The 14,895-nt window shown below is 40.9% G+C and overlaps 1 protein-coding gene across 5 annotated transcripts in view; it reads left to right on the top strand.

The window, feature by feature from the left end:
- Positions 1 to 14,895, top strand: part of pag1 (phosphoprotein membrane anchor with glycosphingolipid microdomains 1) — a 176,626-nt gene that overhangs the window by 99,100 nt on the left and 62,631 nt on the right. For 3 of the 5 annotated variants that reach the window (XM_087986004.1, XM_087986000.1, XM_043689090.2), the window contains one exon: positions 657 to 695. The exons of the other annotated variants lie outside the window; for them this stretch is intronic. The gene's annotated coding sequence lies outside the window, so the exon portion shown is untranslated. The remainder of the gene's footprint in view (positions 1 to 656; positions 696 to 14,895) is intronic. 5 annotated transcript variants of the gene reach the window in all.

Here is a 14,895-nt window from a genome sequence, read left to right as displayed (position 1 = left end):
ATAACTGGAGAAAGTGAGGTCTGCAGATGCTGGAGATCAAAGTTGAAACTTTATTGCTGGAACAGCACAGCAGGTCAGGCAGCATTCAGGGATCAGGAGATTCGACGTTTCGGGCACAGGCCCTTCTGTGCCCGAAACGTCGAATCTCCTGTTCCCTGGATGCTGCCTGACCTGCTGTGCTGTTCCAGCAATAAAGTTTCAACCTGATAACTGGGCTTGGTTGAGAAGACGTGTGGCAAATACATTAACAGACCTACCATTTATCCATCATGACTGCTGACTGATTTCTCACCTAATTACACTTGGTGGATTGGCATGGTCTTTGACTGATCTTGTATCCTTGCTAATATTGCAAATACCTGATAAAAGACTTCTCTAGCAGCACCTTATTTATGTGAAGTGCCTTCCTGTCTCCATTCAGTCAACTAGTGACCTGCCCCCTTTGTGAAAACAGGCTGATGGTGGAATAGGCTGGGGTGTCAGGTTCACGTTGCGTTATTAACTGCCCTACCTTCAATGAAGTGTGGTAAACTTCTGGTAAACTCTGAATTTACAAGTGCAAAGATAGTTGTGGTGAACCATTTTGATGGTTTGTCTGCTGTGTAATCTTTATTTTTAGAATGCTTGCTAATTAGTTTATTTTTGTTAACCCACAGCTCCTATGAATTGATCTCCCAGTCAAGAGCCATACTGAGGTATGTCTGAGGAATTGTATGCTTGTTGAAACCAGTTGACCCTTTTGGAAGTAACAATTCAACACTCTCCCAACCCCTGCCCCCACCTGTAGCTTCCATTAGCTTGTCCCTAAAAATAACGCAAATGACAAACCTGTATCATCTTTTATTGCCAAGAATACACAACTCATTGATGAGTGTATCATTATTCACTTGAAGTTCAAGAAGGTGATGCTGTCACCGATTCAAGTGGTAACAGTTTCAGCATGGTGTTTCAATTAGGGTGGACTCCCACTTTAAATTCCAGTGGTGAAGCTCAAAGAAGCAAGTGCATTTATTACAATTAAAAATTGCAATCCTATCATGCGAAACATTTTAACTCCTCAAGCAAGGAAACAAGAAACAATATGTTCAGTGTGGCATCTTCCTAAAGATGAGCCAAAAGCGAAAGTAGAATCCCTGTGGATGAAATATTCATTTAGGTGTACAGAATTTACTAGGGCAGCAACGTAACAGCTGCCTCTGCTTCAGTTCATGCATGTTATGCAGTGTGTTTTGATCCAAAGCTGTTAACACTACAGATATCTACTTTCATATAAAAATCCTTTTCACATCTGCTTGTGGGAACATATTGTATAGTCATTCCATGGGAACAGCTCATTAAATTATACTGTTCACAAGCACATGATTTATCTGTCTCATCCTTAGCATACCAAAATTGAAATTTCTAGTTTTGGAGGTCAGTTAATTTTCTTCCTTTGGCAGAGATAAGATGTTGTTTGAAACATGAAGTGTTGCTGGGTTACTTGTAATGGGTAGATTGACTGCAATACCTCCTACTAATTTGTTTCATCAGCTGCACTTAAATCCTCCTTTATCTATCTCCTCCTCTTGTCACTATGATTGTGGCTATGTTCATGAAGGGACACCAATCTGACTCTACTAACCGTAAAATAGATTTCTGCTGTCTGCTACCAACAAAGGAAATAATTGCAAGGTGAGTGTTAACTGCATCCCCCAGTCTCTGAAGTCTTTGAGTATGTGTGCATTTTCTCTATTTTGAAGCACTGGAGACATGATCTTCTCATTTCCAGCAGATTTGGAGGAACTTTCAAAGGTTTTTTTTGTACTTTTACAGTGCATTGCTATACCTGATGCAAGTTTTTTTTAAAACTTATAGGAGTGTCAGACTCACTGTAACCCATTAAACCATGACCATGGTCTGCGAATTGAAATTCTGCTCGTCTAGAATTTGGTGCGAAGGAGCAGCATCATCCTCTGTGGCCTTTTTTAACTTCAAAAAGTCGATGACTCACTTGTGGGCTATCATCTTGAAATCTGGCTAAACTCAAAACTTTATCATCATCGTCTGCCTTCTCCATCTGACAGGCACACTGTGAACCTCACCCAACCAAAGAACCACAACCCTATTTTAATGAAAAACAAGTCTGTGTCATTGCATCAAATCTCTTCTCCATTTTCCTCACAGCAGATAATCTACAGGGCAGGCAGGAAACAGTACAGCCTACGCTACCTTTTACCCAAAACCAAAGCCACTGCAACTTCAGCTGTAGAGATTTAGTATGCAGATGATGTTTCACTTAGAAACTGAGCTCGAGAGGGGATTGTTGACTTTGTGTCAGCATACGCAACAATGAGTCTTTCACGAAACACTGGAAAAATAAGCTTCAATTTCCAAATAGCTACCGCAATACAGTACCTCGTTCCACTTTGATCAAAATCAATATATCTTGAGGGACTTCACTTGAAGCCGTCGGACATAGAGAATGATGAATTTTCTTGTCTCTAATGTGCCAGCATAGCCTTTAACCAACTATGGAAAGGAGTATTTGAATCAGAATTTCAATTCCAAGATCATGGTCCTGGTTTACAGTGATCCTGATACTCCTATATGTTTAAAACACTTGTCAGTTATCGCAATGCACTGTAAAAGTACAAACTTTGAAAGTTCCTCCAAAACTGCGAGAAAGAAACGCAGTCCGACAGCACTGCAAATGCCAATTTGCCCAACATTGAGATGCCAGTCACACAAAAACCAGTTCCATAGGTGAGACATGTTTGAAACTAAACTCATGAAGCAGCTGGTTTAGTTGGAAATTAATAGCAGGCAGAAATTCCCAGGAACATAGAGGAAATGTTTTAGAGATGTCCTCAAAGCATCCCTGAAAATGTCATACATATCCTTGCTTACTCATATGGCCATGCTTTGTGATCTACCAAAACGGGAGAAGGCTCAAAATTTTTTTTTAGATTAGATTAATTAGTGTAGAAACAGGCCATTTGGCCCAACAAGTCCACACCGACCCGCAACCCACCCTGACCCATTCCCCTACATTTACCCCTTCACCTAACACTACAGGCAATTTAGCATGGCTAATTCACCTGACCTGCACATATTTGGACTGTGGGAGGAAACCGGAGCACCCGGAGGAAACCCACGCAGGCACAGGGAGAATGTGCAAACTCCACACAGTTGCTCGCCTGAGGTGTGAATTGAACCCGGGTCTCTGGCGCTGTGAGGCAGCAGTGCTAACTACTGTGCCATTGTGCCGCCCACTAATATGTCCAGAAAATGCATCAGGAGCATTAAGAGGAACAGTTGCAGAATCTGAGAGAACACACAAACTACAAGGTTACGGGCCAAGTGTTGAAAAGTGAGATTGGATGGGTTGGTACAAATTCAGTGGGCTGAAGGACCTCCTCTGTGATATTTGACTGTGACTCCAAGTGCCAAATTCTTTATCACTTGCTCTGCACATGGTAGAATCTACATATTGTATTTTGGAATTGTTATCTCAGAACACACAAAACCAGAGTTGAACCATCTTCCCAACAATCCCTAGAGATTGGTGAAGATGGAGACGAGGGATTTTGTCCTTTTTCATCTGGCCCCGGCAATCACTTCATTTAATGTAGCTTTTGGGATTTTCTATCACAAATCTAACCCAACAATGAGTCAAACGTTAGCAGAATGATCCTTTTGTAGTCAGAAATTCCTTCCTCTTTATTGCTTAAGACTGCATCGTCACTTCCTCTCCAAGTTTATCTTCTCCACAAGTGGCACTTGTTGTTTTGATTATCTCCTCACCAATTAACCCTCCACGTTTTGGTGATTGTACTGGCAATGGATGTCTTTCCAGAGACTGTTCCTTGTTCCTTTTTCCTTCATGATTACTGTCACCTTCCAAAAACAAACTCTCTCTCAATTACTTTCTCCAACTGCCATTTGCAACATTCTTTTTCTCTTGAAGAGCCTCAAACAAGTCATTGTCCATGACTCCATTCTCATTTCTCCTGAAACTTCCAGTCTAGTTTAAGCACTTCTTAACATTAAAACAGTTATTGTTTGTGATCGTAATTCACCAACTTGTTGAGTCTTCCTTCCATAGTGTTCAGTTTGGTTGGTCATTTTTCTCCAACACCTTTTTTTTTTGCACACAGCTCTGTGAGAAACTCTTGAATGGTTCCATTTGACTTGCCCAGACAGAGCTAGGTCACTTCCAACAGTCGTTTCTTCAACAGTGGTCCTACCTGCTCCAAATTCATACATTATTTTTACCAACAGACTCCAAGATCTGAGGAAATCTAACCCCACTCTCCCTTAACAGCATGTTATCTTTACATTGTCAATAGTTGTGGTGATTTTTTACATATATATCATGATTTCTATTCCTCCTGCATAACAACTGAAAAACTTCTGTGCTGTAATAATGCTTACCTGATATTATCATAGGCTAATTGTAGCTTTTTCAAGCTAAACATATGATCAAAACCATCACCCTTGATTCCCTCTGCAAACCTTTTTGCTTCTTTGCCACTGAATCTATTGGCCTGCCCAGCTTCTTTCTATACTTGTACTTTCCATGGGAGGCGGGCTGTGTTCCTGATTACCCATGATAAAGTCTAGTTCAGTCAGGTCTCCATGGGTCATATGGGACATCACTTGTTGCCTCTGCTGCCTCCTTACAGGTGTTCCCTGCCCTGCCTTCCAGGATCAAAGTTGGCCTTCTCTTACTGGATGCTTCCCCTGGATTCACAGGTCCAGGATTTCTTATTGCTACTGAACTTTATTTACCCAAGCCATCGTGCATTGACACTTTCGATTCCGTGATTTTGTTGAGTGAGGTACTTGCCTCCACATTATCTGGCAGATATTTTGCTTGAAGCATATTCCCTTTGAACTGTTTTGAGGGTGCTCTCCAGCTACCAGTTCTACACCACAGCTATGGCCACCTGTGTCCAGCCATTTGATGACTGTGGGGTTTAGTCTCCTGTATTTCCTGTGTCTTATTCCCACCTTTGTTCCTGATTTTGGAAGAATACTCTTTCACTGTTTGGACTATCAGTCAAGTTAGCCTTTGGATCATGAAATTTTACTCTACTCAGCATGTATCTCTGTCCTCAGGACGGTATCTTTAAGCTCTTGGTTTAGCCTGAAGAGTCAACCACATTGCTGTTGGTTTGGGATCCCATATCAGACAAACCAGGTAAGGAAGGCAGGTTCCTTCCTTAAAAGGAAATGAGTGAACCAGCTGGGATTTTCTGATAATTGACAATAGTTTCATGGTCATCATTAGATTCTTGATTCAAATCCCATGGTAGGATTTCAAGCCAAGTCCCAGAACATTACTAATCCAGAGGCTCAAGTAATCTAATTGAAATGCTTTTAGGCCATCGCTCCTCCCCTGCCTGCCCCCCCCTCCCTCCCCCCCCCCCCCCCACCCATTTACTGAGAATCCAGCATGCAATGGCAAAGCAGATAATCATATGCAAAAACAAAGTGCTGGAGAAACTCAACAGGTCTGGCAGGGTCTGTGGAGAGAGAAACAGAATTCACATTTTGAGTCCGATACGATTCTTCGATGTTTCAAAGTTGCTCTGTTTACATCAGTAACATCCCAGGTCTATCTGTCCACAATCATTAAGGAATATTTTTCTTAACAGCAATGTTTATTCTTCATTGATTTAAAGCTTATTCTTTCTAACATGGATGAACTTAGATTGTTATATTCTTGCATTTGAAATTAATAAATAAATCCTAGGAGTAGAAATGAACAAGATGACAATTATCACAGTACCATCTGTTGCATGAACAATCTGCTGTAAGCCCAATTTTCTACCCTTACCTGAATATCTGTACAGATATTGGTTTCAGATACTTGCCAAATCCCTCCTTAACATTTTTAGCTTTTACTTGGCATTAGTAATGACAGCAAAACTGTCATGATGTGGAGGTGTCCGTGTTGGACTGGGGTGGACAAAGTTTTTAAAAAAAAACACAACACCAGGATACAGTCCAACAGGTATAATTGGAAGTACTAGCTTTCAGAGTGCTGCTCCTTCATCAGGTAAACAGTTATTTCATGAATGAGCAGCGCTCTGAAAGCTAGTACTGCCAAATAAACCTGTTGGACTATAACCTGGTGTTGTGAGATTTTAACACAACTGTCAGCATTCACCATCACTATGCTGTTGAAACTGACAGCAACTTTGATAGTTCAACTATGTGTAGAATAAAACAGAAATCCAGAGGTTTTCACCTTTTAAGAGGAGGTATTATTGATTTGATTTATTGTCACATGCATTGAGATAGTGAAAAGTATTGTCTTGCACACTGACAAGACAAATCATACCTTTATAAGTACATCAGTGTAATAGAACAGAAAGCAGAATATAATGTTACAGCTACAGAGAAGGTGCAGAAAAAGATCAACTCTAATATCTGAGAGGTCCATTCATAAGTCTGCTAACAGCAGGGAAGAAGCTGTTCTTAAATCTGTTGGTAAGTGTTTTCAGACTTTCTGGTGGAAGAGAGTATAACCAGGGTGGGAGGGGTCATTCATTATGTTGGCTGCTTTCCCAAGGCAATAGGAAGTGTAGACGAAGTCAATGGAAGGAAAGCTGGTTTGCGTAATAAACTGGGCTGTGTTCACAACTGTTTGCAATTTCTTGCAGTCTTGGGCAGAGCAGTTGCCATACAAAGCTGTGATGCATCCAGATAGAAAGCTTTCTATAAAAATTGGTAAGTGCATTGTGGACATGCCAAATTTCTTTAGCCTCTGAAGAAGTGGAGGCATTGGTGTGTTTTCTTGACTGTAGCGTCGATGTAGATGGAACAGGATAGGTCGTTGGTGATATTTACTCCTAGGAACTTGAAGCTCTCGATCACCTCCACCTCAGCACCATTGATACAGACTAGGATGAGTCCTCCACTCCTCTTCCTAAATTGGTGACTCGCTCCTTCATTTTGCTGACATTGAAGAAATGATTGTTGTCTTTACACCATGCTACTAAGCTCTCTCTCGTTTTTGTGCTCTATCTCGTCATGGTCTGACACACTACAGTGATGTTATCAACAAATTTGTAAGTGGACTTAGAGTTGAATTTGGCTACTAAAGTTTGGGGATAGTGGGCCATTAGTAGTGGACAAAGTTAACGTGACTTGCAATCAGCAACCTCACACCCAGGCACATCCGCACCCCCCCCCCCATCACCACTAACCAACAAGGGGATCATTCTGCCTCAATGAAGGGTGCAAGAGGGCATGCCAGGAGCAGCACCAGGTATACCTAAAAAAAAATTAGCACTCATTCTCATGAAACTACAACATGGGACTAAAATAACAAAGATAGTAAGTGATAGAGCTAAGCAATTCCATTACCACAACCTGCCATGTGTGACTGAGGACAATTAAATAACTGTTGTTGTGGTTCTGTTCGCCGAGCTGGGAATTTGTTTCGTCCCCTGTCTAAGTGACATCCTCAGTGCTTGGGAGCTTCTGTGTTGTTTCCTCCGGCATTTATAGTGGTTTGTCTCTGCCACTTCCGATTGTCAGTTCCAGCTGTCCACTGCAGTGGCTGGTATATTGGGTCCAGGTCGATGTTTTTGTTGATAGAATCTGTGGATGAGTGCCATGCCTCTAGGAATTCCCTGGCTGTTCTGTTTTGGCTTGTCCTATAATAGTAGTGTTGTCCCAGTCAAACTCATGTTGCCCGTCATCTGCGTGTGTGGCTACTAAGGATAGCTGGTTGTGTCATTTCGTGGCTAGTTGGTATTCATGGATGTGGATTGTTAGCTGTCTTGTTTGTCCTATGTAGTGTTTTGTGCAGTCCTTGCGTGGAATTTTGTTGGTTTTACTCATGCTGGGTATCAGGTCCTTTTTTCCTGGTGAGTTGTCTGAGAGTGGCTGTTGGTTGGTGTGCTGTTATGAGTCCTAGTGGTCGTAGTAGTCTGGCTGTCAGTTCAGAAATGTTCTTGATGTATGGTAACGTGGCTAGTCCTTTGGGTTGTGGCATGTCCTCATCCCGTTGTCTTTAATAACTCTCTCTGAAGGGAAGCAGGTCACATCATTACAAAAGGTAAGACTAAAATATTTGCAAACAATATTCAACCAGAAATGCCAAAATGATCATCTTCAGCGAGAGACAACCTAGATATTGCCCCTTTAATGTTCAATGATATTGTCATCACTGAATCAACTACTATAAAGATCTGGGGGTATCATTGACTAGCAACTGAACTGGAGCAGTCATGTGTGACTACCAGAAGCCAGGAAGTCTGCAGAGAATAACCCCTGGCTCCCCAAAGCCTGCCTATCATCTGCCAAGTATATATCAAGAATAAGGTTTGCATAAAGATTTGTAGCTCAGTTGTCAGTTGTTGTGGTTGTGGGTATGCTCGCCGATCTGGGAAGTTGATTTGCAAATGTTTTGTCCCCTGTCCATTTTCAGTCCTTTGGACCCTCCTGTGAAGCGTTGCAGCACTGTGTCTTCTGGAGTTTATTTGGCTCTGTTTCTGCTGCTTCTGGTTGCAGGGTCTGGTTGTTCTTTGTAGTGGTTGATATATTGGATCTAGGCCTATCTGTTTGTTGATGGAGCCTGTGGATGGGTGCCTTGCCTCTAGAAATTCTCTGGCTGTCCTCTGTTTAGCTTGTTCTATGGTCGTTGTGTTGACCCAGTCGAATTTGTGGTCATCTGTGTATACAGCTGTTCGGGACAACACATAGACCTAGACCCAATACACTGGCCAGTACAGCAAACAACGGGAACGCGCAACTGGAAGCAGTGGGAATGGAACCAAATAAGTTTCAGAAGACGCCGTACAGCAGCACTTCACAGGAGGCTCCAAAGCACTGAAGATGTCACATAGACAGGGGCGAAAAAGCCTCCAAGTCAACTTCCCAGCTTGGCGAACATATCCACAACCAGCATATATCAAGAAATTGATGGAATACTTTTCACTTTCCTGGAGAGGGTAGGTACATTTCCAGCAGCATTCCTGAACCTTTACAATTTTGCTTGATTGGCGCTACCTTTTAATTATCATTCCCTCTAAGTTGTTTCCACCCTGAGGGTCTGTTGATGCTGATGCCATTTGAGGATTGATTTCCAATTTGAGTTCGCTGCTGTGCACAAACCTGCACTAAGGGGCAATGTGGCTTCATCATACAGTTCCTTTACCACCAACACACTGCTTCTACTGCTGCCTAGTCTAATTATTGAAGTATGTCAGGCAGCATCCGAGGAGCAGGAGAATCGACTTTTCGGGCATAAGCCCTTCTTCAGGAACGAAACGTCGATTCTTCTGCTCCTCGGATGCTGCCTGGCCTGCTGTGTTTTTCCAGCATCACATTTTTCAACTCTGGTCTCCAGCATCTGAAGTCCTCACTTTCTCCTAATTATTGCAGTAACTCACCATGATGGTTCCTTTGGCAGCACCATCCAAACCCTGGATTTCTACCACCTGGAAAACGAAGATATTTGAGAACACCATTCTCTGCAAGTTCCAATCCACGTTTTGCACATTCTAACGTGATAACAATCTCAGTGCTTTTTCAGTGTCATTGGATCAAAGTCGAATAGTGCCTTTCCTGGCAGCATTGTGGGTGTCCCTACACCAAAAGGACTGCAGCAGACCAAGAAGGCAACTCCCCACCAACTTCTCCAGTGCAATTCGGGAAAAGCAACTAATGCTGCTGTAGCCACTGACATTCACTGCATTTTAAAATGCAACCTCTCTGCGCCACGAGTTGTCCTCAGGATTGGTATTTATCTTAATGGGTCATAATAGGTTAGTGCATCATAAACTCAAGCCCTGTTATTTGTGGAGGCAAAATATGAACTTTTTAAACATACATACATACATACATACACACTCGCAATTTGCCAATTTCAGACCAAGGTTGAGAGAAAGCAGAGACTAAGTTTCTGTTCTAAATAAAAATTTATTTATGATAATTAATTAGAACATAGAACAGTACAGCAGTGGAGCAGGCCCCCTTCAGCCCAACCATGACACTATTCCAAACTAATCCTATCTGCCTGCACATTGGTGTGTATTCCTCTGTTCTCTGTTCATGCATGTGTCTGTCTAAATGCCTTTTAAATATTGCTATTGTAGCTGCTTCTAGTACCTCCCCTGGCACTGCTATCAGGCACCCAACACCCTCGGTAACTTGCCTCATACATCTCCCTTTTAAACCTTCCTCCTGGCAGCTTAAATCTTTGCCCCCTGGTATATGACATTTTGCCCCCTTGGGAAAAAGACTGACTTCCCAAATTTTGTAATTTCTGCCTTTCATAATTTTACATACTTCTATCAGGTCGTCCCTCAGCCTCTAATGCTCTAGTGAAAACAACCGAAGTTTGTCCAACCTCCAATCCAAACAACATCCTGATAAACCTCTTTTGCCAAAGCCTCCACATCCTCCTTACAGAATTGCACACAATACTGCAAATGTGGCCTAACTAAAGTTTTATACAGCTGCAACATGACTTAGCATATAGCTACAAGTAAACAGATGTAAACTACTGGTTTATAACATTGCTAATCAAAATTCTTACCTTCTTATAAACACGTACAAACACAGACAAACGAATAGGAGAAAAGAGATTATTGGCATAGGTAGAGAAAAACTGGAAAGTCAGTTCTTTGGTCTTTGCTTCACAATTCCGATGTTGAGATGATCCTACTTTGGCTTGCCTGGCCCTAGGTTTTCAACACCTTTCTTTGGAAGCTTCCACTGGTTTGTAGGAAGTACAGAATGACCGATTCACTTGGAAAATGTCTCCAATTTACCAATTCAAAAGTCACAGCCCACAGCAACATCTGCAGGCAAGGTAACTGGTTCATGTCAAGTTTAAACATTTCTTTACTGCAGAGAACAGTCTGCCTTTGCTGGGGAGAACAACAGCTTATTCATTTGTATCTTTCTGTGTGTCTGTGTCACTGAAACTTGTTTGCAGATCTAATCTGCTTAGTTAACTGAGAACCAATCAACTTCAGTTTATAAAACAGCTCCTTGGATTCTTGGTCGCCTGTACGTTGCAGGAACTCAGAGCCACTAAAAGAATAGAGCTCATAGTGATGCTCATTTTCTTGCTGTGAAAATGTGCAGCCATTCTGATAAATCTATTTCCTTTCTAAAGAAAATAGATTTTTCTCCTGGCAATCCACTCTTTTTAAAGACACAGAAATAAAAGACATGGTTCTCAGAAACCATCAATTAAAAATCATAAGGCCACAAGACATGGAAAAAAAAGGAACTAAATTACTTTTGATTTTAAAAGACTCCCACAGTCCAGAGATGTGCAGGTTAGGTGGATTAGCCATGCTAAATTGCCCATAGTGTCCAGGGATGTGCAGGCTAGGTGGATTAGCCATTGGAAGTGCAAGATTACAGGGATAGGGTGGAGGGGGTGGGATGAGATGCTCTTTGGAGGAATGGTGTAGACTAGATGGGCCAAATGGCCTGCTTCCACACTGTAGGGATTTGATGATTGTTAAATTCCACCCCCACCATCTCTGTCTGTAGTTGAAGGTGAATCAAGGGATATCTGGTCAGCATGGACGAGTTAGCCCAAGGGTCTGTTTCCGTGCTGCACATCTCTATGACTCTATGACTCTCTATGACTCTGACTCTAATACTGTATCAAGTAAATGTGTTGTTGTGCTTCCATTGAGAGGTCTATTTTAAGCAATCTCAAAACTACACACAATGAAACTCTGAATATTTGTAAATTAGGTGGTCTTCTTCAATATAATCTATAATGAATTTAGAAACTGATTGCATTCCATTGCTACAATAAGGCACGTTACTCAGAGGCTGGAGTTCTCTTTCACGGAATAGTATTGCAGATTCGGGATTAGTCAATAGGTAGAAGTCTTGGATCAACATTCCATCTCAGACATTATAGGTAAAAGTACATTGCAATATAGTTTTTTTTTAAAAAGCTGGATTTTAAAATGACTTGAATCAGAAATGTTACCATAACATATCTCTACCAGCCTTAACTGAGAGAAGAGTGGTAACTACAGTGTGATTAATCCTGCTGAGACTTTACCAAATTCATGAATTTATTATTTTATTTTTAAAATTCTTACTTCAAAAATCCAGCTGCTGAGGTGTAAGTATTTTTCTGTAGTTTGTTTTTTCTTGAGCAGTATTTCAAATTTAAGCCATCTGTTCATTCTCATTTCTTCTCCCTATCACGTACGATAGAATACAACAACTCCCCTTCACAGCAAATGTGATTAAATATCCCATGGCTTCAGAGCTTGTCCCTCTCATGGAGGTCAATAATGCTGGTTGGAGTGTATCCGCAAGTTGTGAGAATTCACTTCAATCAAATCAATGGTTATATTTTTAATGAAAATATGAATAAGAGTGGATCACCATTACCTAGATGAAGGGTGGTCTATAATTAGCGGAAGCATTTTAACTTGGAACAAGTGCATTCACCATCACTTCGAAAACTTTCCTTTACTTCCAAGTCCAGTCCTCCTTCAATTTCACATGCCCCATGAAGTTTTGTTTCTTTATCTGGCCTTTCCTTGCCCTGCTCCAATTTCTCCATCACATCTGATCTGGCAGTCACCTTCTCTTCCAATGCTTCCATTATGTTTTCTGTTTTCTCTCTGCTAAGCTTACCTGAGTGGATGGCAATGCTTTTCATTGTGCCTGTCTGGCATTCTGCAATTAACCCTTCTCCTCATGACTAAAACTATGAAAGAGTCCCCTAGTCCTCACTTTACACCATACCAATCCTTGTGTTTATTTAAGGTCAAGATAAATATATTGATTCTTCATCAGTTGGGAAATCAAGCAGTGTGGGAAAGTGGGTGTGAGGAATGCCAGATCAGCCAGGATCCTATTAAACACCAGAGCAGGCCTGAAGGACCACTGTTCCTATTCCTTATTGTCTTATGGTCAGTCATGACTTTTGATGAATCATCTAATGTTGGTAAGGTTTGGGGAAGTCAGGAGGTAAATTACCCTCCGAACTGCTGTTAATCGCAGTCTGGTGGCCATCAGGATGTTGTTGGAAGGGGATTCAGTAATGGTACTTGCATTCAAGTTCAAGGTGAGTTGGTTTGATTCTGCCTTAATTGCTAGGCAATTTTGTTGTGTGAATGTTACTTGTCGCCTATCAGCCCTAACCTGATTGTTCCCACGCCTTGCTATATGTGATCTTAACTGTGGTTTCCTTGTCATTATACGGTAGTTACTAGTAATGGTTCTTTGCTATTCAGAGCTTCTCCCACCTTTTATTTTACTTGCCCCATAATAACCCCAAATTGTCCTTCATCGTCATTTTTATCATTCATTGTGTGCTTTCATATTTTTTTTCCTTTCATTCTTTGCTCCCCTTCTTTCCCTAGCTCTGCATTTTATTCCAAACTGGTTGATATGGCTTCCAGTTTGAAAACAGGCTGACAACCTGGAAATGTTAACCCTGTTTCTTTTTCCCTATGCACTGCTAGACTTTTTGAGTATTTCCAGCACATTCTGTATGTTCCTGACTTCTAGCATTGTTAATATTCTGCCTATCTTTTATCAGGTTATTGACCTACAGTTCTCAGGCTGTGGTCTGTGGCCTGTGATCCTTGTTTGATTAATAAATGAGCTTAGTTAATAAATCGCCATTCATTAATGCATATGAAAAGCTTAGCTCACTGCATGATGATCCTTTTATTATTAAATTGTGAGAAAGAGATTCTGCATTTTACTAACACAGTAGTCCAGTGGACAACCTGCATGCTTTTAAAAGGTAGTTTTCATGGGAGGGTGAAGTTAGTCCAGTACTCAGTACAAATTGATAGTGATGAGAGGTTGCCTCCCAGTAGACATGATACTGTGCTTGAGTTAGTCTCAAATCTGGCTCTAAGTACCTATTGATATATATTTATATTGATACTTTGTCAAAAAACATGACAGTGTAGCTTCATCTAGAATCATCAGATACAAGATTACTGAAAGAGAAATTGCAATCTTGTTGTACATGTAGTAAAAAATGACTCCACATATTTCCAAATGAACAGTAAATCTGTCAAGACTGACTAATGTCTTCAATGTTCAGAAAATGTAGATGGAAATTGCTTGCAGTGTACCTGAGGTTTTCTGATTTTTATTTGCATTGTACTAGGTACCTCTAAAGGTAGCATTTGTCAAAATATACCTGTTCAATAAACTTGATTTTTTTTTGTGGTTCTTATGTGGGTTTTCAGTTTTGGATGACACTGAATTTTTACATCAGCCTTATGTGTGCAATATCTTCTGCCTTTGAAGATGTGGTATTTGAGAACTTGTAAACAAAGCAATCATCTCAGCAAATAAAGCTTCTCTCATTAGGTAAGCTTGATCAAAAACATTTATAAGTTTTAGAAAATAATTGCATTCTGAAGCAGTGCTGTGTAAATCCTATGGCAATTCCCAAACAGGTAGCACCTTGGCTCATTACCTGTATTGACATTCTTCATCATCACATGAATCACCTTCTCCTCCAAAAGGGGATTTCAGCTTATATGGAGTCCATGCCCTTGTGAGGGGATGTGACAATAAAAAAACATGCTTTACATTTTTTCAGATTGTAAGCAATAACACATCACTATTCGAGGATAGTAAAACAAAATCTTACAAATAACTGTAGCCAAAGGGCATTGAATAAACGGAAGATTACAACTATACTCAATTAGTGGTTGCATTCCCATGATTTATGAGTAATCTGGGTGGCATTGGGTTCCAACCAGTCTCACGAGTAGTGAATTTTCACTAAACTACCAATTACTCATCGCATTTACAGTTGGTTGTGTCTTCCTCAGAGTTGATACTTAATTGTAGCTGACTTTCAGAACAGCACAGAGACAGGCCCTTCAGCCCATCAAGACCACATTGCCACATGTAACCTTTCTAAACTTAAAA

Source organism: Chiloscyllium plagiosum, unplaced genomic scaffold (genome assembly GCF_037043375.1).
Source record: "Chiloscyllium plagiosum isolate Xiang-an unplaced genomic scaffold, Cpla_swu_hap1 HiC_scaffold_4, whole genome shotgun sequence".
NCBI lineage: Eukaryota > Metazoa > Chordata > Chondrichthyes > Orectolobiformes > Hemiscylliidae > Chiloscyllium > Chiloscyllium plagiosum.
This window is presented reverse-complemented; position numbering and strand designations above follow the sequence as displayed.